Here is a 22699-nt window from a genome sequence, read left to right as displayed (position 1 = left end):
ATTTTTATGCACCCAATGGAGAGAAGTGATGTTTCAGGTGGTATTATGCTAATTGCTGTTGTGATAAAAATAAAAAATAGGTGTGACTGCTCCACTCTGGCCCCCTGGTACTCTTGGACTTGGATGGTCGCTTCCTGGCATTAGTTCTGGCACCATACCACCATATAGAACTACCATTAATATATCTCAGCAGTGGCTGGTTCCAGTGTGGCACCATGCCACGTTAGACTAGCTATCTTCTGGCCCCAGCAGTCTCTTCGCTCCCATTGCTAGTCATCCTGGCCAGACCTGGCCAGCTGGGAACTCTCTGGTCCCAGCTACCTGGTAAAATCATGACTCAACAAACTGTAACCCAACAATAAGATTTATATGTTAAATTCTCAATCCACAATACATCCAACAATAAACTTACAACCAATTGATAAGGATATAACTGCCCACCTAGATAAGATAAATTTGCCTACAGAAATCCATCCCAACTACCTTGGCAAGTCAAGACCACCTGGATCTGGGTCATGTTTTTCCATCTCCATATTGATTCTCCTCCCTTCTCCTTCTCTCCTGTCTTACAAAAACTTTGTCCCCACCTTATTTTTATTACTGTCTAATCATGACCTTGACCTAACTGGTGCCAGCCCATACCTGCATATTGACATCAACCTACAAATTGCCCTGGTTTGATGATTACATATTACATATACATCTCAAGACATCACACTATGTCACATAAGTTTGTACAGTTATGGCATGTCAGTTAAAAAATTAGACCAACTCCGCATTGACTACTCAGTAAGGGAGAAGTAGACCTACTTTGTTTTAGCATCTGTTCTCTTTCACAGCACTTGCATTGGGGTAAGTTCCTGTAACGATGAATGCATCCATGAGTGGGAGAACCATTTGATGGAACCATTTGGTAGGGTTGTAAGTTAGTGGGATCAGCTCAGTTGTGGATTTTGAAAGACTACTTTTGTATCGCTACATTATAATTACTAGGCAAGATGTTGACAACTCTGTCTTTAATTTCTTCTTTATAAAATAGTTCCATGCATGCAAAGGCCCAAAGATACTGGGAATTTCCTTCCATTATTCTAACTTATTCTTTGGGGTGAGGTCTCTTTTATTAAGGTAATCTTTTTGTTAATTCTTGAGTATTTCATAGAATATATTTGATGATGTACTTTTTTTTCTCCTCTAACTCCTCCCAGATAGTCCCCCAAGATAAGAATTTTTAGTTCTCTTAAATTATTCTACCTATTAATAACAGGTCAATATGTCTTAATGTATGCTATTGTTGTGTCTAATATCTTACAAGCCTGAATTTATAGACTTGGGTGTTTGTGGCAGATTGTAAACATCTGTGTTGTTTCCATAGTAGAATGGGTGAACCAGCCATGATTCCTGCTCTAGACCTTACATTCTAACAGGGAGATTACACAGTGAGTAAGTAAACACTACTGTGAAATTAGCAACTGTGATATGACATCAAATACAATATATACTTGAACAGTTATTTAAATAATCATAATCATTTACAGATATTTTCCCTATTTACTTTTAACAAAGTTTACATATGCTTGTAGGAATTTCAATTTTCTCACCTTTTTTCTTTTTCTTCTAATTTTTTTCTTTTTCTTTTTTTTTTTTTTTTTGATTCTTTTTTTCGGAGCTGGGGACCGAACCCTGGGCCTTGCACTTCCTAGGTAAGCGCTCTACCACTGAGCTAAGTCCCCAACCCCTAATTTTTTTCTTTTACTGAAAATACATTCTTTCTTCATACAATGTGTCTTGATTATAGTTCAGAGACCCATTCACTCTCATGGTCTGGAGTCCCATGAAAATATTAAGTTAATAGCTATAATATATACTCAAAGGACCTGGTGCAGACCCATGTAGGCCCTGTGCTTGTTGCTTTTGTCTCTATGAGCTCATGTGTTCTTTGCTTAGTTATTTCTTTCTTGGTGTGGTTCACCCCCTCTTGCTTTTATTAGCTTTCTGTTCCCCTTCTGTGGGTTCCCTGGAGCTCTGAGGGGAGGAATTTGATGGAGACCTCCTATTTAGACTCCCTCTCCACTTGATGTCTGGTTGTGGGTCTCTGCATGTATTCCCATTTTCTGCCAGAGCAAGCCTTTCTGGTGTTGACTGGATAAGGCACTATCTATGGAGACAAAAGAATATTATTAAGAAACATTTTATTGATTTTTTTAAAAAAAACTAGTTGTGTTTGGTTTTACCTTTGTTCTCTGGACTACCTAGTTTCTAGTTCTTGGTTACCTAAGCAGTGCCATGCATGGGTAAGCTACTCCTGTAGAGTGGGCCTCAAGTCAGGCATTGGTTGGCAATTTCCACAAGTTCTGTGCCACCATTGCTCTAGTATATTTTGCAGGCAAGACAAAATGTAGGTTAAAGGTTTTGTGGCTCAGCTGATGCCCACAGTTCTATTTTGATAGCCTGCAGAGTATCTGCCTGTACTAAAGAGACTAAAACACAGGGGATGAAGGCTCTGTGTAGGCATCAGCTTAACTTTTCTGTGTTTAATGAGTTGTGTGGGTGCTGTCAGTTTGTGGAGAGCAACCATTATTTTAGCAATGTCTCAGCATTGTCTTAGGTTGTTTGGGAATTTTCATTGGACCCCCTTGGTCAATAATTCAATTGATTGCAGCTCAGTCCTGTCGCTGGAAGCCTGGCTTGACAAGAGGTGGCCAGCTGAGGCTCTGTGTCCCTCATTACTAGGAGTCCTCATTAGGATCACCTTCATTGACTCCAGGAAGTTTCTACTGCACTAGGTTTCTACTCCAAATGCTCCCCAATTCTAGATGCCTTTTTCCAAACTCTCTCCCTCTACCTTATCTATTCCCTGGCCTGATTCTCCTGCTTCTGTTCTCACCAGCTCCCAGTCTGCCCATAAATCTACTCTATTTATACCTCCCAGGGAGACCTAGCCATCCGTCACTAAATCCCTCCTTTGTACCTAACCTCTCTGGGTCTATCAATTGTAGCTTAGTTATTTATTCAATGGCTAATATCCACTTTTAAGTAAATACACATCATATTTATCTTTCAGGGTCTGTCATTTTACTCAAGATAATTATTTCTTGCTTTATCCTTTGAGACAATGTCTTTTAGGCAAATCCAGACTCACCAATATAAGTAGGCTAGATAACCAGTTTGATCTAGGAATACCCTATTTTCCCTTCAGAGACTGGAATTATAAGTGAGCAGCTGCCACATTCATCCAGCATATATGTAGGTTCTGGGGATCCTCTGGTCCTCTTGCTTGCATGGCAAGTTTTAACCATTGAGCCATCTCCCGGGCCCTGGAACAGACTATTTTAAAGCAGATTATCTTTGTTTAAAAAATGCTTTCTATATCCTGACCTAAAAGATTTATATGTAAAAGACATAACAAATTTTATTGCCTTCATATTTTTAAGTGTAAGGGTACCAAGGACAGTTATCCTGTTATGCAGCCTTCACTATTATCCATTTCCAAAATTTGCTCATCACCCCAAATGAAAACGTTAGATTCATAACAGTAACCTCCCTCAACTCTCCATAACCCACTTGGTCAACAATATTATATTCTCTGCATCCACAAATCTCTCTATTTTCAGGACCCATAGAGGTAGACACTTAATACAAGTTCTTTCTGTTTGGCTTATTTCACTTAGCCGACTGTCTTGAAAGTTTATATAGGTTATAACACATGCCAGAATTTCAATTCTCTTCCAATCTAAATCATATCTTATTTTATGTAGGGAGTACATTTAGTTTATTTATTCACTGATGAGCACTGGATGCTTCCATCTCTTGGCTGTTTTGTATAGTAATCCTACTATGAACACAGGGTACAAGTTCTTGACTTGATGTCAGGGCAGCAGTTTGACCTCCTGGCTCCAACAGGCACCTGTCAGCACACTGGCCTGCAGTGTTTCTGTTGGAGCCATGCATGGAATTTGGATGGTTCATGAATGCCTAGTCACAACAGCTGGTCGCTGACACAGTGATGAGAATGTGCACAGAATGGCTCCATTTCCTCTCTTTGTAAGAAAGGACTCTAAGGGAAAGAGAGAACAAGGGCACAATGACATTGAGGTATGAGTATACTGTGCATTTTACAATGAATTTATCTCTTTCTCTGGGTATAAATCCATCCTCATATTCCTGGCTTGGACTGAGAGCTGTTTCATTTTTTGATTAGGGAATGAGAGATGGGAACCTTGGAAGCTTGGGAGCTGGAGGTCATGGCCTTCCAAGCCCCAGCCCTGTAAGTGTGTTTGGTCGATAATCCCCCCCCCTCTCTCAATGTTGGCTCCCTGCTGTAGCTCCAGAAGTGAATAACTTTGAAGCTGTGCTAAGCATGGCTGTTCCTTTATCTTCTGAGAAATGCCATTATGAAGGATTCTCACTTGGGTCACCCAGCCCAGACCCTGCTCATTCTACATGCAGGTTTTTTTTTTTTAAATCATTGGCTAGCTGCCAATGAGTTTTAGAATTGGTGTCAAGATAGAAACTACTGCCTGGCCTTGGAGTCTCTGAGGTTTAGCCTGTAGTCTGAGAGATCAGGTTCCAGGATGAGAGGATTCTGACTGTCTCTAAATTCCAGACCAAGTCAGATGAGGACAACATAGGCAGACATTCTGCTACGTCTTTGATTTGGGGCTCTATCCCTTTAAGTTTCAATAATTAAGAATTCAGACTCTTTTATTCATTGTGCTTTAATCTTTGTGCTTTTGTCCTTTCTAGACTCATAAGGAAAACGAAGAGGTTTGATTCTTTTAGAGGAAAAATAGAATTATATTTAGAGTTTTGGTTAACTGCATAGTGAGACAGCTCCAAGTTCACTGGCTCGGGTCCAATTCTTGCCTTTCGTTTTGCTCACTTGGCTTTTAGAAGATTAACTAGTTCTCTATTTAAAAGATTAACTAGTTCTCTATTTAATTGGGAAAAATTGTCCAACACATTGCCTTAGCCTAGGAAACAAGATCTGGAGAAAAGCTTAAGCACTGCTGTTTAATGTTGCTCAATGAGTGTTGGGAGCAGCTGCAGGGAGGGAAGGGTCAGATGCAAACACAAGGTGGGTGGTACCCCACAGCATGTCAGTATACTGGCTGATATCTCAGAGACCTGTCTAGTCAGCTTCTCCATCAGTGGTTCTACAAAATACATCTCAGAGGTCTGTTCCTGCCTCAATCCAACAGGGAGTTGAGGGAACAAAATTTAACTCTTGGCTCTTTCCTATCTTCTGTTCTCTCACTGTCCAATTTTGCCCCCCACCCCCACCACCATGCCTGTTAAGTCACTCAACTCCTTAGCAGCTGCTGCTAAGGTCATGCAGATTGATTCTTTATCTGAGACTGTGTGTGTTCACTTTACTTACCAGGTTTGGAAAATAGTTAGAGCTAGACTCAGTGGCTGTCTATCTGTCTGTCTGTCTGTCTGTCTTCTCCAAGTTAGGCAAGTTCATATTACTATCTTTCATCTCCAGCTACTTTAGTTACTGTGATAAAATGCATACAATATGGTATGGGGCATCTAAAGCATTTGTGGAAGTTCAGTTTAGTGTTATGAAATAGATGTGGTGTCCTGTACCCATCAAAATGCTTTCTCTATCCAAACCAAAATAGCATTGATTAAACACTTTGCTTCTTTTTTTTAAATTTTTTTTTATCTTTATTAACTTGAGTATTTATTTACATTTCGATTGTTATTCCCCTTCCCAGTTTCCGGGCCAACATCCACCAACCCCTCCCCTTCCCCTTGTATATGGGTGTTCCCCTCCCCATCCTCCCCCCATTACCACCCTCCTCCCAACAATCACGTTCACTGGGGATTCAGTCTTGGCAGGACCAAGGGCTTCCCCTTCTACTGGTGCTCTTACTAGGCTATTCATTGCTACCTATGAGGTTGGAGCCCAGGGTCAGTCCATGTATAGTCTTTGGGTAGAGGCTTAGTCCCTGGAAGCTCTGGTTGCTTGGCATTGTTGTTCATATGGGGTCTCGAGCCCCTTCAAGCTCTTTTAGTCCTTTCTCTGATTCCTTCAACTGGGTTCCCGTTCTCAGTTCAGTGGTTTGCTGCTGGCATTTGCCTATGTATTTGCTGTATTCTGGCTGTGTCTCTCTCAGGAGAAATCTACATCCAGTTCCTGTCGGCCTGCACTTCTTTGCTTCATCCATTTTATCTAATTGGGTGGCTGAATATGTATGGGCCACATGTGGGGCAGGCTCTGAATGGGTGTTCCTTCTGCCTCTGTTCTAAACTTTGCCTCTCTATTCCCTGCCAAGGGTATTCTTGTTCCTCTTTTGAAGAAGGAGTGAAGCATTCGCATTTTGATCATCCTTCTTGAGTTTCATGTGTTCTGTGCATCTAGGGTAATTCAAGCATTTGGGCTAATAGCTACTTATCAATGAATGCATACCATGTGTGTTTTTCTGTGATTGGGTTACCTCACTCAGGATGATATTTTCCAGTTCCATCCATTTGCCTATGAATTTCGTAAAGTCATTGTTTTTGATTTTGCTTCTTGAAATTATGAATTTGATTATTCTTGATCTTCAAATTAGTGTCATAATCATACTATGTTCACTTACCATGTTCTCAAAGTCTGTCTGGTAAACCAGTATTTTATTCAACTTTGTGGCTCAATGGGATTTCATGTTACATGTTTACTATTTAGCTATTATTCTGTTGATGGACTTGGGTGTTTCTACCTACCTTCAGGGTAATGTGACAAATGTCTTTCCATAAACGTTGGTGTAGGTCTGTTCCCATCTGATTTCACTGTGTGTGTGTGTGTGTGTGTGTGTGTGTGTCTGTGTGTGTGTGTGTGTGTGTGTGTCTGTGTGTGTGTGTGTGTGTGTGTGTGAACTAGGTCATAGGATTTATGTTTCTACCTTTTTAAGACCACCAGACTATTCCCTACAGTAGCTGCCCTGTCTTATATTCCCATAACCCAAGGGTTATGGTTTTCCCACATCCTCATCAACACTTGATATTTTCTGATTTTTTGAGACTAGTCATCATAATGTGTATGAAGAAGCATCTTAGTATGGGTCCAAATTTTGTTTCCCCAGTGACTAGTCATACTGAAGATCTATAAGTGTTTAGTGACCACTGAAATATCATTTTTTTTTGAGAAAACATCTATTCAAATCCTTTGCACATTTCTTAAATTGAGTTATTTGCTTTTGTTATTGAGTAAAAAAAGGTCCTAAAAGTAGGCAAAAGCCAGGAACAGTTTCTGCTCACTCTGTCAGGATTCCCACAAGCTACTTGGTCATAACACATATGTAGAAGACCTAGGTCAGGCCCCTCCAAACTCCCTACTCTCTATGAGCACCACATGAGATTCAGCAAGTTGATTCTATGCGCTGTGATCTTGTCATGTGGCCCTAACACCTGTGGTTCTTCTGATCATTCCTCCTCCATTTCCCACAGGATTCCTTGAGCTTCACCTAATGTTTACCCATGGTGCTCTGCATCTCTTCCCTTCAGTTGTTGAAGGAAGTCTCTCTGGTCTCTTTGATGATTATAGATAAGACTCTGTCCCAAAACACTTAGCAGGCAGGACAAACTGTAGGTCAAAGGGTTTGTGTCTGGGTTATTCTCACAATCCATCCACTTAAGGCTAGTTACAAAAGGTGGCCATTTCAGGCTTCATGTCCCCCATTTCTGGGAGTCTTTGCTAGGGTTACTCTCATAGAGTCCATGGAGTTTCTGTTGCACTGGGTTTCCACCTTACCCTGCAAATGCCTCCAATTCCAGTGTTTTTTCCCTTCCTCCCCTTTCCTGATCCCTCCTGTTTCCAACCTCTCCCACCCCAAGTCCATGTAAGAAATCTATTCTATTTCCCCTTTCCAGGGAGATCCTTGTGTCCCTACTTTTGTTCTCCTTGTTACTTATCCATTCTGGGACTGTGGCCTATAGCACGATTGATTTTTACTTTACAGGTAATATCCATTGTAAGTGAGTACATACTATGTTATTCTTCCTTGTCAGGGTTACCTCACTTGGGATGGTCTTTTATAGTTCCATCCATTTGCCTGCAAATTTCATGGATTTTCTTTATCTATTTTTCAGTTGAGGGACATCTAGTTTGTTTCCAGCTGCTATGAATGTAGTTGAATAAATGTTCTTGTGATAGGATGTAGTGTCTTTTAGGTATATGCCACTATAAAACTTCATTGACCGCAGCAACTATTTCTCTCAACAAGGCTCTACCTCCTAAAGGTTCCATAATGCCCAGAAGGTACCACCAAGTGGGGATCCTATAGTAACTGGTGAATTTCTTTGTTTATTTCTCAACTTTTACTCATTGAAAAAGAAAACACTCTATTTTCTTTTGTTCTCTCTGCTTGAGCTTATCAAAAACTAGTTTCTCATTGAGAAAAACTAAGATAAAATTAGCTATAGAAACAAAGTATACTGCTTATATGTAATTTAAAAGAATTTTTTTTTTTCAGAGCTGGGGACCGAACCCAGGGCCTCGCGCTTGCTAGGCAACGCTCTATCACTGAGCTAAATCCCCAACCCTTAAAAGAATTTTTAATTCTATTTAAATGTTTTAAAAAATATTTTGCCCCAACTATATACCCTCTACTAAAATAAAATCAAAATGAATAATACCTAAATGTGAGGGCTGAGATTATAAAACTTTTCAACAAGACATGGGGATAAATCTTCATCATCTTAGATAAGGCAACAGTTTCTTAGATATGATACCAAAAGCAAAAATAATTTTAATTTCATCAAATTCAAAACCATTGTGCTTCCAAGAAGAACAACAGAAAAAGTGAAGAGGTAAGTCCCAGACTGAATGAAATGCTTACAAAGTAAGTCTTAGAAATGTACAGGGAACATTTACAACTCACCAATTCAAACTTGACAACAGTTTGTGCTGGGCAAAGCCATGTATGATGGGACAAGCCTATAATCCCAGCAGGGTCCCTGTGTTCTTCTTTAGCTAGCAATAGGCTGGTTCAGTACAAACTGATAAGTATCTTAGAAAAGACAAGAGGAAGGAAAGGGAAAAGGACCCTGCTTTTCTGCCCAGCTTGTTACTTTGCCTGCTTGTATGTGGGTTCCTACCTAGGTGGAAACCCTGTCTAGCTCCTGATGATCACAAACGAACTTGCTTTCCTGATGGCCTCCCTGGTGAAAATATTATAAGAGGACAGCAGATGCCTCAAAAGAAAAACTCTGCTTGTTAAACTTGTAAATGAAGATAATTAGTGTGTTTCCTTTTGTTCACCAACACTGTCCTGAAAACAAGACACCATCAAATGAGGTTTTGCCTCAAGGCAGCTGTGGCTCCTGTCACTAAGAATCTCTTCTCTGGGAATGAGACACATTGATCTGAGCTGTAACTGCTTGTGGCTATAGACAATAATTGCATGTGTCGTCTAGAGGCCCTCATGAGCACATTGTTTGGTCACTGATTCTTTAGATGATGAGGCAGCAAACACTCATTGCTGCTTTTGAACATTTGCTGTACACATGTGTCTCATCCGGTGGCAGGAGCCAGAATCAGGACATTTGTCTATGATAATGAAAGGGGGTTTGCTTTTGTGTTTCCTGTGGCACCTAGCATCAAATCAATCGTCCTAACTAAGCAGCCTTATTCACAATACCCTTACTGCGCATTCTCAGGTGAACTGTTGAGGCTCCTGAAGGAGGGCATTCCAGATCAGTTTTAGGACCTCTAAGTAGGGTGGGCATCAGGTCTCCCTGGCTTTTGGTAGGGAGGGGTTGTTGAGAGACCAGAGGGAAAAAGGAGTGAGCTTAAAATTTTTCACAGCCCAAGGCAGACACTCACCTTTCTAGGTTCCCTGAGAAAGCTGAGGCTGGAGAACTATGGGCTGCATTAGTTTCATTTGGTGATCTCTATGACTCCACCAGGCAAGCTTCTTCTGTGAGCCTCAGTCCAGTGACTGGTTTATTATAAGGACATGTGACTGAGCTGGATGCAATATCATGAAGAGACAAACACAAACAGGATGTTTGAGCCAGCTGGGTCTCTTGAATAAAACTCCCATCAACAAGGTAAAAAGGAACTTTAGCAAAACAACGCTGAAGATTCTTATGGAGATAAAATTAGAGCTGTAGAGGGCTTTCTGAGGAAACTAGAGAACTATAGATATATTTTGGAATAAATTTTATTCAACAGATGTATTTGCATATTTGCCTTTATATAAAAATATTCCTAATGCCAATGCTAATGAGGGTGACGATGAACCGGACCATCACTTTTCCTTTTAAAATACTGAAAAACAGAGACATGGACAAGTAGACATGGTACAGTGGGGGATGATACAAGATCTTATATGAAGTAGAAGTACAATATCTTTGTGTAGAGGAGGAAGCATGCATTCTAAATGGCAGTCAGGGAACCAGGTCCAAGAAGGTCCAGTTTTATCTGGCTCTGAGAGATGAGGATGTCCTCAGCAAAGGTAATGAGGTTCTGACATGCTATGAAGTTGCTGATGGAAAGTAGTTTTTCTTCACCAGTGGAGAAGCATCAGGTCCTAGACTTTGGCATCAGTGTAGTCAAGGTCTTAGGACCATTTGTAATGGCAATGTGGATTTAACAGGATCCTGAAGACTAGGAAAGATGTAAACAAGAGATATTGGACACTGTGCCACCTTGGTGTGGGTATGTTGGCTGTCTGAATAAGCAAACCAGAGAGACATAGCTAGAGTGTCTCTGTTCTGCAGTTGAGAGGTTTGGGGCTGGAAGAGTTTAAACAACATGCGCATGCTGCCCCAGAAGGTAAGGCTTCTCCTGGCAATTGAAGTCCAGAGCTCATCTTCTTTCTCCATCACACTGTTGCTGGGAGACAAGGTGGGGGTGGGAGGCAGTGCTATTAACAACACTGTTGCCTTGCTTTTGGAAAGTACACAGTTGTCTTTGCTTAGTATCAGAAGCTGGACCTCAGAGAGGAAGGGCCAGAGCTGGGACATAAGAGGTCCCTGGGAAGTGCAGTTCTGTTAGTGGAAGTGGTGTGGGGTCAGCCATAGGAAGTGAGTTTAGCTAAGGAGGGAGTTTCAAGTTAGCAGTATTATGGATAGCCAATGAAGAATTTATTTCCTGGGCTTGGAGTGTGCTACCAGTTCTTTTGAGAATGCCTCTGTGGACAGAGTAGCCCCACCCAGGACCATACTTCCTTCTTCCTCTGGTGACTGACAGAGCCCATCCCTAAGCTGATAGTATTGAGGGCTGTTTACAAACCTGGGCTCTCTCTTAGCTGGAGCTCAAGCTGAAGGCTCTCTAGAAGCTCAAGTTCTACAAGGGGTCTACTGATTTTCCTACTGGAACTGCATTGTGGATCACCCTGTCCTGCTTCTGCCTCTGCCTCCTTTCTTTAGGTGCTGGCCCAAGATGTGTCCATCATAGATGTGTCAGGGGCATGTGCCTCAGTAAGCAGTATACAGAATCCAACTGGAGAAGTTGGATATTAGTTTCTATCACTGGACTGAAGCTGACCCTGTGTGGTTTAGCCCACCAAAGTTACTTTATAGTATTAGGGAAGAATGAATGTAGCTCACTAATGTACTTGTATAGAATCTGTGGCTTGTTTTTGTTCTTTATCTTCTGTCCATCCTTCAACATTTTTCTTTGGAACAGGCATGTTCTTTACAGTAGGTGGGCCAGAGCTAAGAAGTCAATGTGTGTGTGTGTATGAGTACATGTGTGTAGAATGTGAGACTGTAATGAAGCAGAGGTTGCCGTATGTCTCTATGTCCTAAATGCATTTGGTATCCTGCAGGATGAGAAGAGGGAGAAGAACAGAACATGGGAAAACAGAGGCAGAGCCATGTTGAATGGGAGGAGAATCAGACCCTAAGAAAGACACTTGAGTGGTCTCGGTCTTCTTAGATTGTGCCTACTTTCTTCCTTTGTCTTCCTCAGTGCTCATGATGGAACACAGGGCCTTGCACCTGTGCCCACTTTTGATGTGTAAGAAAATATCATTTATAAATATATTTTTCATGTGTGATTATTTTCTGTAGTTTTTAAAAGTTTGTATTTATGGTATATTATATGATGATGTTATGAAACCTTTTTTTAATGGGAAAATGGTTACTATAGTGAAACAAATTCATATATGCATGAAATCAAAACATAGTGAGACAGGTTTAAACAGGACATCCCAAGGGAGAAAACAAATAAAGAACTGGTAGCGAAAGGATGGAGGAGACGCAGAACCAAAAGACCAGCTCTCAAGAACAAGCATTCCTTTGGGATTTATTTTCTATAGTTCAAATTTTGTGAGAACAGTTAATCTTCAGTCCAATTTATGAATATGAAATGACTAACTGTAAGGCTGCATCTCTCCAGTGTGTCTCCATGCTGTCATGGGTCGGAGCACAGCAGCCTGAACCTGTACTCACACAAAACTGAAAGAGGGGGCTTGTCTGATCTACAAGGATCTGTCAAGAGCTGAACAGTCCCTTGAACTTAGGGACCCCAGGCAGTACTCCTGTACAAGGGACAGGATACAGGCTGAGAGTTTCTGAGGGCTACTAGACTGGCTTGTGGCTGAGAAGACTACTCTCAAGTTTCCTGTGAGCATGAGGACTGACCAAGGTCTGCTTTGTGCTATGTTCTTGCAGAGTCCCCGGGGCCAATTGAAAAGGCAAGACTGTACAGGGGGATGAAACCTAATGGTAGGGCAATCATTCTTGAGGCATTAAGCACTATGTATCAAAATGTCAGAGTCTGGGGGTCAGTTTCCAGTTTCTTCTAACTTCATGGGTGACAAAGAAGCCAGTGTGCATCTTTGAATAAAGTGCTGGTTGAGGGTGCGGTTCCTGAAAGCTTTGGCGACTTCTGATACTAGCATGATTGGAGCAGAGAAGAAGCTGACAAAGACTCCAGTTTGGCTATGTCAGAGATCCACCAACTAACAAGCTAGGCTGGGGTAGGAGCAATGGACATGGAAAAGAGGGGCTCATGGGTGATGAGTAGAGGGAACAATGGTTTCTGCTTGGAGGTTGAGTGACTGGTAATGTTGTTAATCTGGGAAGCCAGCTCTCACAAACCCTATGAGACAGACTTCAAAAATAGAATTTGGTTTCAAATTCTAGCTGAGTTACTTAGTACAGGCCTATGTGGGTGCCATTGGATAGGCAAACCACTCTATGCTGTCTGACTTGTTTTTAATTATTAAAATCTGGAATGATAATGGCTATTTCATGTATTTATTGCCAAGAATAAGGTAAACAGTCTGTCATTCATAGAGCATTTGTGATAGGCTGGCCTGAATATCGGAATTGGGAAATGGTATCAAGTTCATAGGGTACAGTTACTTCTATTTGTCGGGTTGTAGCAGGAGCTGGGCCTGCAGAAGATGGGACATTCTAGTTAGGCTTGGGAGGAGGGCTCAGGGTGGAGTTAGGTTGACATGGTGTCAATTCAGGGTTTTCTGTGTTTTAGAAGAATAGCTCCTTGAAGCACAGATAGGAATTAGCTATAAACAGTTTCAAACTATTTTTCATGTAGGTACAAATGATAAACATGAGTATGACTGATAAGCCTTGTTTTCTACTTTTTATTTTAATAACAGCTACTATCTTGAAAGGAGAGGGGATTAAACTTGCAATGGCACATTTACTTAGCATGAAGAATTCAACACTGGTATTAAAAGATCTAGGCTTTTCCCAACTTTTTGCTTCTCAAGTCTTCTTGGGTTTTGGTCTTATACTTGTTGCATCTGCTGCTTCTTGGTTGCAAGATCACAGTCATAGCATAATGTTCCATATCTACATTCAAGATGGGAGAAGGCAAAAGAAAAGGAAAGGGAAGCAAGGGAGAGAGTGAATCTGAATGGACATGAGGATGGTTTAGCACTGTTGGCTTCTCTGATAGCTACCTTTCTTTCATTCAAGAAACAAACTATCTCAGAAGATCCAACCAAGTTGAACCAGAATTAGATCACATGATCTTTGTCCTCATATTAAGTGTAGGAAGTAATTTACCTGGTAAGAGAACCAGGATTACCCAGTGATGGCTTGCTGCCATACAGAGGTAGTTCACCAGCTGAAATTCTAGCAACCTTCCAGTGATATCCTTTGTAGATCAATGGACTTCTTCAAACACATGAAGGAGGTGGCTGTTTTCCAGGGCATAAAAACTGTAAGGCCATTAGAGAAGAGGAAATTTTGACACCTTTGGTTTCCTATGGCCTGAAGGAGCTCTGATTCGTCTTTTTCCAACTTCTTCTGCTATCTATAGGTAAGTTAGAGGATCTCTCTAAGTAGATGACGATTGAAAAATACTGGTGTTGCTGCCTTCAGCCGGAGGCTCAGAAGCAAAGGAAGCTAAAAGTACAGGAAGGAGACCATGATCCAGTCCACCTGGAGCAGGAAGGGGCACATGGAGATTAGCAGATGGTCCTTTGATGCTCTCGCTCCACCTTATCAAGAAAAACTTTCTAGAACCTTTTCAATTCAGTAAAAGCTAAATATCAATAGCCACCCATAGAAGTTTGATTTTCAAATTCCTTGTTATGAAATAGAAAAAATCATGCATTTGTGATTAGTGACATCAACTTTAGGGATTAAAATAGGTTATTATAATAATTTCAAATATCTCTATAATATTAAGAGTAAGTACTATAGATTTTTCTTTCCTTAAGAAAAGCAGTAAGTTTGGGCATGGTGGCACAGTTTCTTAGTCACTGCACTTCAGATACAGAGGCATCGATGCAGATCTCTGTGAGTTCGAGTTCAACTTGGTCTACACAGTGAGTTCTAGGACAGCCGGGGCTAAAAAGTGAGACCCCATCTCAAACAAATAAACTAACAAACAAACAAACAAACAAACAAACAAAAAACAAAATACAGAAAGAAAGGCAATGAAAATAAGCTAAAAAAACTCCACTGGTGACACTGGAGAAGGATGTTGGTAACAGCTAGGAACAACATGAAGATACCAAGGGACTTGCTTACAGGAGCAGAAAGAATACATTGTAACAGGCAGAACAAATAATAGCACTTAAAAATACAGGTATTCATGCTACATTCAGTACATGTCTGGATCCTTTGCACAGTGTTCTTGTATATTCAATGACATTCCATCTAGTTGGCATGTCTCATAGACATCTCAGGTCCACGTCTAAAGCTGACTTCAATGTCTTTGGTTCACTGGAGGGCACCTCCTCCTCCCCTCCTACTCCCTGTAGTTAAGGGCACCAGAAAGTCCAGCTGCTCAGGCTAGGGAATGCCGTTCTTGTGAATCTTTCTTTTCCCTTACTCTCCACAGCAGATCACTCAACACTCTGATAGAATTCTCTCCACTTTAGTCTGCCCATTTCTTTCCACCCCGTAGTTGTCAGTGTGAAATAAATAAGGAACCAGGATCTCTCACCTCTGAAATAAACTCCTAGCATTCATTATGCTGTCTAACCAGCTTAGTGTAATGTCTTTTTAGAATGCTGCGAAATCATTTGGTGCAGCTACTGTGAATGGTCTGCTGGTCTTATTAGATACAGGAACAAGTTGCTTTCCAAACCAATTGCACTAAAGTAGCCGCAAACTTTGAAAAGTGGAAGCAAATGGCATCTCAATAGTTCTTTTGTGAATCTCAAGATATCTTTCTCTCTTCTAAGTCAACACCCCCACTCCATGTAGCACAGGGGCACTGACAATGAAAGCCAGAGCTAGATGGTAGGGTCCCAAAGCATGTTGTGGAAAATGGCTACTTTTCAGGATCTTGAGGATGCAAGGACAGTGTTGTTTTATGCATTAATCAGCTAATTAATGCTATATGTATGGCATTGTCTCAGAGAATAGGGCATAAGGGATAAAGTCTCTGCCAATTTCTGTTAGAAATGCAACTTTGGGTAGAGACAGAAAACCAGATGACTGCTAAACAGAGTTGAGGACCAACTGGGTACAGTGGACAGTCTCTGAGGAAAGGACTCTCCACAGGAGTGGAGACTTGTGAACAGGAAAGCGGCCTGGCACTGTTCAGTAGAGATGTGAGTTCCAAGCCTAGCCTTTTCTTTTTTCAGCTAAGGATATAATCAATATGGCATGCATTAGATTTTAATAATATCGTTTGAATTTTTGTAGCCACTACTGAGAATGAGCATGTTTTCTGACCCTGAGCATTTCCTTCTCTATACATGACCCATATCATCAGACTGTGGCAAAAAAAAATCTCAGGCCTGAGAGAGAAGGCTCTGATGCAGATAGGGAATTTATCTTTGCTCCTTGAAGAACTGTCTTCCTAAGTCCCACATACATCTGTGGACAAATATAAGGGGCAGGATGTTTTCACAAAAGCAGACTTGCTTCCTGTTAGTGTCTGTCTTTCTTTGGCAATGGAGCTTCCTCTTCTAGGCCAGTGGTCACTGAGGGAGTTCAGGAGGATGTGATGGAATTTGTACATGCAAACACCATAGTTATCATTAATGATATTTTATTTCCTTTAAAAACTAGTCAAAAGCAAGGGAGAAAATCTACACAGATGGACAGAGGGAGTTGTGTGTAGGCTGAGGAATGTGAGAACTCTGTGATAAAAGCAAAAGATCTGAGTGTACAAATCTTACAAGGATGAGGTCCAACATCCTATCTGGTTTGAGAGAAATGTCTACAGAAAAACTACTACATGTATTTGAGAATGACTTATTCATGTACCAACAGAATATGTATCACTGACCACCTCAGATGTTAATGTCATAGTTCATCAACACCAAAGACTCAACCTTCCTGCTTAGTCTGGCAATTCAAAAGGTTCTAACTGTGCCTGATGTTTTAACCACACAGTGACCAGAAAACAGAAGCTAAGCTGCCTGAAACAGAGAATAGAGTGCATCCAGGATGTGAAACTTGGCAGGTGTGTGTTATATGTTCTCTTATGCAAGCAGAAGAAAATTATTAGCTCATTAAGTTACTGTAAGCATTAAACACTATGTTGCTATATATGTGTGCTGTTCAGCCTTCTTTTTCTTGTTGTATCATATGTGCAACTAAGTTGTGGTCCATGAAGGCAGGTGCTCACTGGTACTTGTGCACCCCTTTGGGTTGTGGCACCATTCTCAAACCTATCATCTCCAAAAACTATTTACATTAATATTCATAACAGTAGGAAAACTACAGTTATGAAGTAGCATGAGAAATGATTTTATGGTTGGGGATCACCACAACATGAGGAGCTGCATTAAAGGGTCATAGCATAGGGAAGGTTGAGGACCACTGTGCACCCACATCACCTAGGGGACTGTTAGAAATGAAAAACTCTAAGCCAGGCTTTGTGGTTGGCTAACGGCAAGCACTCTGAAGGTTGAGGTAGGAGGAGCACATTTCAAACCTTCCCTGACTACAGGACAAGTTTAGGGCCAGTTGAGCAATATAATGACACTCTGTCTCAAAATAGAGGGCTGCAAGACAGCTCACAGCAGCACCCTTGTCAAGCATGTGTTAGGTCCTGGGTTCAATCCCCAGTACTGCTACAAAACAAAAACAAGAGGAAAAATATGAAAGTTTTCTGACTTGTTCTTTAGAAACTATGCCAGAAAAGGATGCAAAGAAGTTCCAACACTTATTAATGTTTGAAAATGACTTGAGAGTGTGTTTTTACAGTTGTATTCAATGTAATATGAGATAGGGTAAAAGTAAAAAAAAAGGGTGTTTTAATGATGTAAAAGTTAACATTCCAGTAGATTTTCTTCTGTGAGGTTTTCTTTAAAATAATGAAACAATTTCTAAGTAGAATTGCTTCCTGTTAATTAGCAAAGACAAGCACAGGGTGTGGCTAACACTGGATAGGCTGTCACTGAGCAGTAGCAGTTATAGCTTTTAACCATTTTCTTGATGGTAGAGCTTTTAGTGAATGGTTGCTATGTTACACAGCACTAAATGATCTAACAGCATCTTTTGTTCATGCTATATCTGATGAAATAGATTCTAATTTTTATTTAAAACCACAACCATTTGCCTGTGTTCATAACCATGACAATTACATCTAATAACTAGGCTTGTTAATACTTGGTGCATATCAATGGCAATACTGAGGCCCCGCTCACCATTCTCATAAGCAAGCATCATCACTAGACAGACCTTTGCCAAGCTCTTTTTTCATATACTTTAGCTATATCGTTTTATCACTCAGTTTGTGCAATAGGCATTAATGAGTAGGTGTACTCAGTCTGAGGAGTCTATAGCATTACTGAACACTCCTAAGCCTCTCATGTGAGATGCATCACTAGGTGCAAATGTACCTTCTGATGACCATCCTTTGCTTTGCATTTGTCTGCCACTATAGCCTTTGTGAAGAAACACAATTTCCATAAATTACAAGGATACCATATACAGGACATTCCTTCAGGCAAGATTTGATACTTAATGATCAGAGGCTGGTAGAACTGCATGAAATAAATATGTAATACATACTTGATGGCAAAGTAAAAATTACTAAAGCCAAAAGGTATTTGTTAAAATGAGCCTATATATAAAATGCGACCATATATATATGTCCTTGTTGCAAGGAGTAAAATGAAATTTTGATTACAAGCAAGCAAACAAAAAACAAACTCATTCATGTTCTCATTTCATAGACATCAAAATAATTCTTGGGTCCAATGACCAGGCCCAATGTGGGATCCATCTCATGGGTTGCACCAAGGCCTGACACTATTCCTGATGCCATGGTGTGCTTACAGATGGGAACCTGGCATGGTTGTCCTCTGAGAGATCCTACCAGCAACTGACTGAAACAGATGCAGGTATACCAAACCATTTGACTGAAGTCTGGGACCCCTATGGTTGAATTAGGGGAAGGATTAAAGAAGCTTACAGGGAGAGTGAGCCTATAGGAATACCAGTAGTCTCAACTAACCCAGACCTTGGGGAGCTCCCTGAGACTGAGCTACCAACCAGGAGCAGGTCCAAGGTCCCTGGCAGAGGCCTATCTGGTCTGGTCTTAGTGGGAGAATGCACTTAATCCTTGAGAGATTTGAGGCCCCAGGGAAGGGGGAGGCCATGTGGAGTGAGGGCGCACCCTCTCCGAGGCAAGGGGGATGATGAACTGTGAGAAGAGAAACTAAGGTGGGGGAGGGCAACAACTGGAATGTAAATAAAGAAGTCGTGTAAAAGAGACACAAGCTTGGTGAGAATGGAGAAACTGGTATGTTATGGGAAGTCTTGACGGAAAATGAATGCTTGGCCAGATGCCAACATATATGAAATCATGACCTGCCTTTCTTCCTTCCTCCTTTGCTCTTTTCATCTGTGGTGTGAGTGAGTGTGTGTGTGTGTGTGTGTGTGTGTGTGTGTGTGTGTGCAGGTGCACATGCTTATGTGTGAACACATGGAGGCTATAGGTCATGATGAAGTTGCTTCTACTTTTTCCATCTAATTTTTTTAAAGATAAGATCTCTTACTTAACCCAGAACTCTGCATTTTGGCTAGACTGGATGGCCAGGGGTCTCTAGGTTTCTACTGTCTCTGTTCCCATTTCCAGGTGGGTTACAGACATAGATCTCTAGACTTAGCTTGCATGGGTACTGGGGATTTGAATTCAGATTTTTATGCTTTTGTGGCACTTTATGCACTGAGTAATCTCCCTTACCCAACATCTTACATATCTTTATTTGAAATAATAGTCTCATTTATCTGACCTATTTGTCAAACCTCATTGCATGCAACTACCAAGTAAGGAAATACTGAGGAAAGCACAGTGCACATGAGGAGTGAAATACTATGCCAAATCCTTTATCATCACAAATTAGAGTGTTTTAGTACTGTTTATTATGGTGATAAGATTCCATGGCCAAGGCAACTTAGAGAAAAAAAGGTTATTTTGTGCTTACAGTTTCAAAGGGTTAGAGTCTATGATAATCATGGACAAAAGGTAGGCATTCATTGAACTCAAGCAGTAGCTAAGAGTTGGTTCACATTGATCCACAAATGTGAGAGAGAGAGAGAGAGAGAGAGAGAGAGAGAGAGAGAGAGAGAGAGAGAGAGAGAATTTGTGGGCTTCTGAAACCTCAAAGTCCACCCCTAATGACATGCCTTTTCCTGTAATAAGGCCACACCTCCTAATCCCTCCCAAACAGTTCCACCATTTGAAGACAAATTATTCAAATCTATGTGTGTCATCCTAATTCAAACCACATATTCCCCTTTGGCTCCCATATGATAACACAAAGTGTGTCTAGTGTAACCTTAGTGATAATTGCATACTTTCATATAATTGATAACTTTTAATGTTTCTAACCTCTATAACTTTTTATTTGACCCAATCACTTGATATATAACTTTTTTTCTTATTTTACTGAAGCTCAAGCTGGCTTTGGGTTCTATCATCCTACTTTAGTCCTCTGAGTGCTGAGATTATAGGAGATAAAGCTGCTCCTAAAATGCCATTGGTAGCTCTTTGGTCTTTTTTTTTAATCAGCTTTAGAAGGAGCTATTTGCCCATTAAGCACTTGCTGTACTAGTTAGATGTGGTTATCCAAACACCCATAGAAAATGAGAAAATTAGATGACTTTTGACCTCTCTCTCCACTGTGTTTGCCTTTACTACACAGGATGGTGAACCCAGTACTTATTTTTTTCTACCATGTGCCATAAATGATGAAGTTATAACATATACAGTCCTGAAATAGGCCTTTATTACTTTTTGGGGGAGAAAAATGGATTTTGCTGAATACTCAATATTCTTCACATTTTTACGTTTGCCTGAGAAAGTCAATATGGGAATCAGCATGATACTTACTTAAAAGATGGCAAGTGATCTTCTGTGGGATCCTGCTATACCACACTTAGGGATGTGCCCAAGGGACATTTCCTCTTACCACAGAGGCACTTGCTCTACCATGTTCACTGCTGCTCTATTCATGATGGCCAAACTTTGGAAATGACCCTGATGTTCCTCAACAAAAGAAAGGATAAAGAAAATGTGATAGATTTACAGAATCAAGTATTATTCAGTCATTAAAAAATCATAAAATTTGTAGGCAAATAGATGGAATTAGAAAAAAATCATCCTGAGTTAGGTATCTTAGACCCAGAAAGGCAAACATGGTATGTATTTGTTTATATGTGGACATTAGCTGTTAAGTCAATGATAGCCAAACTACAATCTATAGAGCCACAGAGGTTAGGTATAGAGGGTATAGATAGATCTTGGTAGGAAAGGGAAATAGAATACATAGTTATGGGTGGAGGTTGGACCAGAAGGATCAAGTGGAGAGGGGAGAGGAAGTTGCGGGAGGGAACACAGGTAGAAACAGCTAAAAATTCAGGGGTATTTGAGGGGGTAGTATGGAAGCTCAATACAGTAGAAACTTCCTAAATTATACACATAAAAGGGAAACTAAATAAAATTGCCAAATAATGGGGGAGACAAAGTCACAACTGGCTATTTCTCGTCACCAAACAAAGCTTTCAGTAGTGTGACTTGGCTACGTCTAATTGAGCTGTTGGTTAAAGGTTTCCCATGGGAACTCCCAAACAACTCAGGCTGTTGCCAAGACTATAAGTTGCTTTTCACAAGCTGACAGCAAGTCCCCATTACTGAAGACAATGCTCATATAACTCGGACATAGAGAAGATGAGTGGGTACCAACATATATCCTTCAACCCTATGTTCTAGTGTCTCTGGTACAGAAGCATACTCTACACACTACCAAAACCAAACCAAACCAAACTAAAACACAAACATCAAGGCAGCCCCAAACCCTTTGATCAACAATGGTATCCCGCCTGCAAGATATGTTATTGTAATGGTGGCACAGAGTCTGTGGGAATTACCAATCAATAACTGATTTGACTAAAGGCCCACTCCAAGAGAGAACCCATACCCAATTCTGCTTGGGTGACCAAGAACCAGAGATTAGATAGCCCAGGGACTTAGGGTAAATCAAAACACTACTAGTCTAAAACAAAAAAGAAATAAAGAAAGAAAGAAAGAAAGAGAGAGAAAGAAAGGAAGAAAGAATAGCAACACTCCCACCCCTGCTGAAAAATGCCATAGTGATGACTCCTAGTGATATTCTGCTATATTCATAGATCAGTTCTTTGTTCAGCCATCAAAGATGCTTCCTCTTGCAGCAGAGCTCTAAGTGGGATGTCTCTATCAAATCCCTCCCTTCAGAGCTCAAAGAACACAGAGGAAGAGGAAGGAGAAAGAGTTAAAAGCCAGAGCGGATGGAGACACTAAAAAAAAACCAAGATCCTTTAAATCAACATGAGCAAAGCTCACATGAACTCACACAGACTGAGGCAGCAAGCACAGGGCTTGCACCAGCTCCTCTGTGTATTTATTATGGCTTCCAGTTTAGTGTTTTTATGAAATTCCTGAGTATGCAAACGAGCGTGACTCTGATTTCTGGGCCTTCTCTAGGACTCTTTTCTTTTTTTTTTTTTGGCTTGTCCTGTTCAACTTAGATGTGATAGTTTTGTTTTATCTTTACACTATCTCTAACAAGCTTGTTCTTTTCTAACAGACAGAAAGGGAGTAGATCTAGATTGGAGGGGAGAGGTTGGGAGGAGTAGAGGGAGGAGAAACCATAATTAGGATATATTATGCAAAAAAGAATCTATTTAAAATAAAAGGGAAAAAAGAAAAAGAAAAAAGTCCCAGTAGAAAAGGCAAGAAGACAGAGTGGAGCAGTGTGCCTGCTTTCTGCCCTGTGGCTGTGCTGGGCTCTTTATTCCCTTCTATTGTTAATTCTTTAGGACATATCTTTTATCC

General features: G+C 40.7%; 1 protein-coding gene across 2 annotated transcripts in view; it reads right to left on the bottom strand.

The window, feature by feature from the left end:
• Positions 1-8710: 8710 nt before the first annotated feature.
• Jph1 (junctophilin 1) overlaps positions 8711-22699 on the bottom strand; it is a 106936-nt gene continuing 92947 nt past the window's right edge. Inside the window, exon 6 of one of the 2 annotated variants that reach the window (XM_006237723.5) lies at positions 8711-20875. The gene's annotated coding sequence lies outside the window, so the exon portion shown is untranslated. The remainder of the gene's footprint in view (positions 20876-22699) is intronic. The other variant, NM_001106630.1, reaches the window with a different exon arrangement.

Source organism: Rattus norvegicus, chromosome 5 (genome assembly GCF_036323735.1).
Source record: "Rattus norvegicus strain BN/NHsdMcwi chromosome 5, GRCr8, whole genome shotgun sequence".
Classification (NCBI taxonomy): Eukaryota; Metazoa; Chordata; class Mammalia; order Rodentia; family Muridae; genus Rattus; species Rattus norvegicus.
This window is presented reverse-complemented; position numbering and strand designations above follow the sequence as displayed.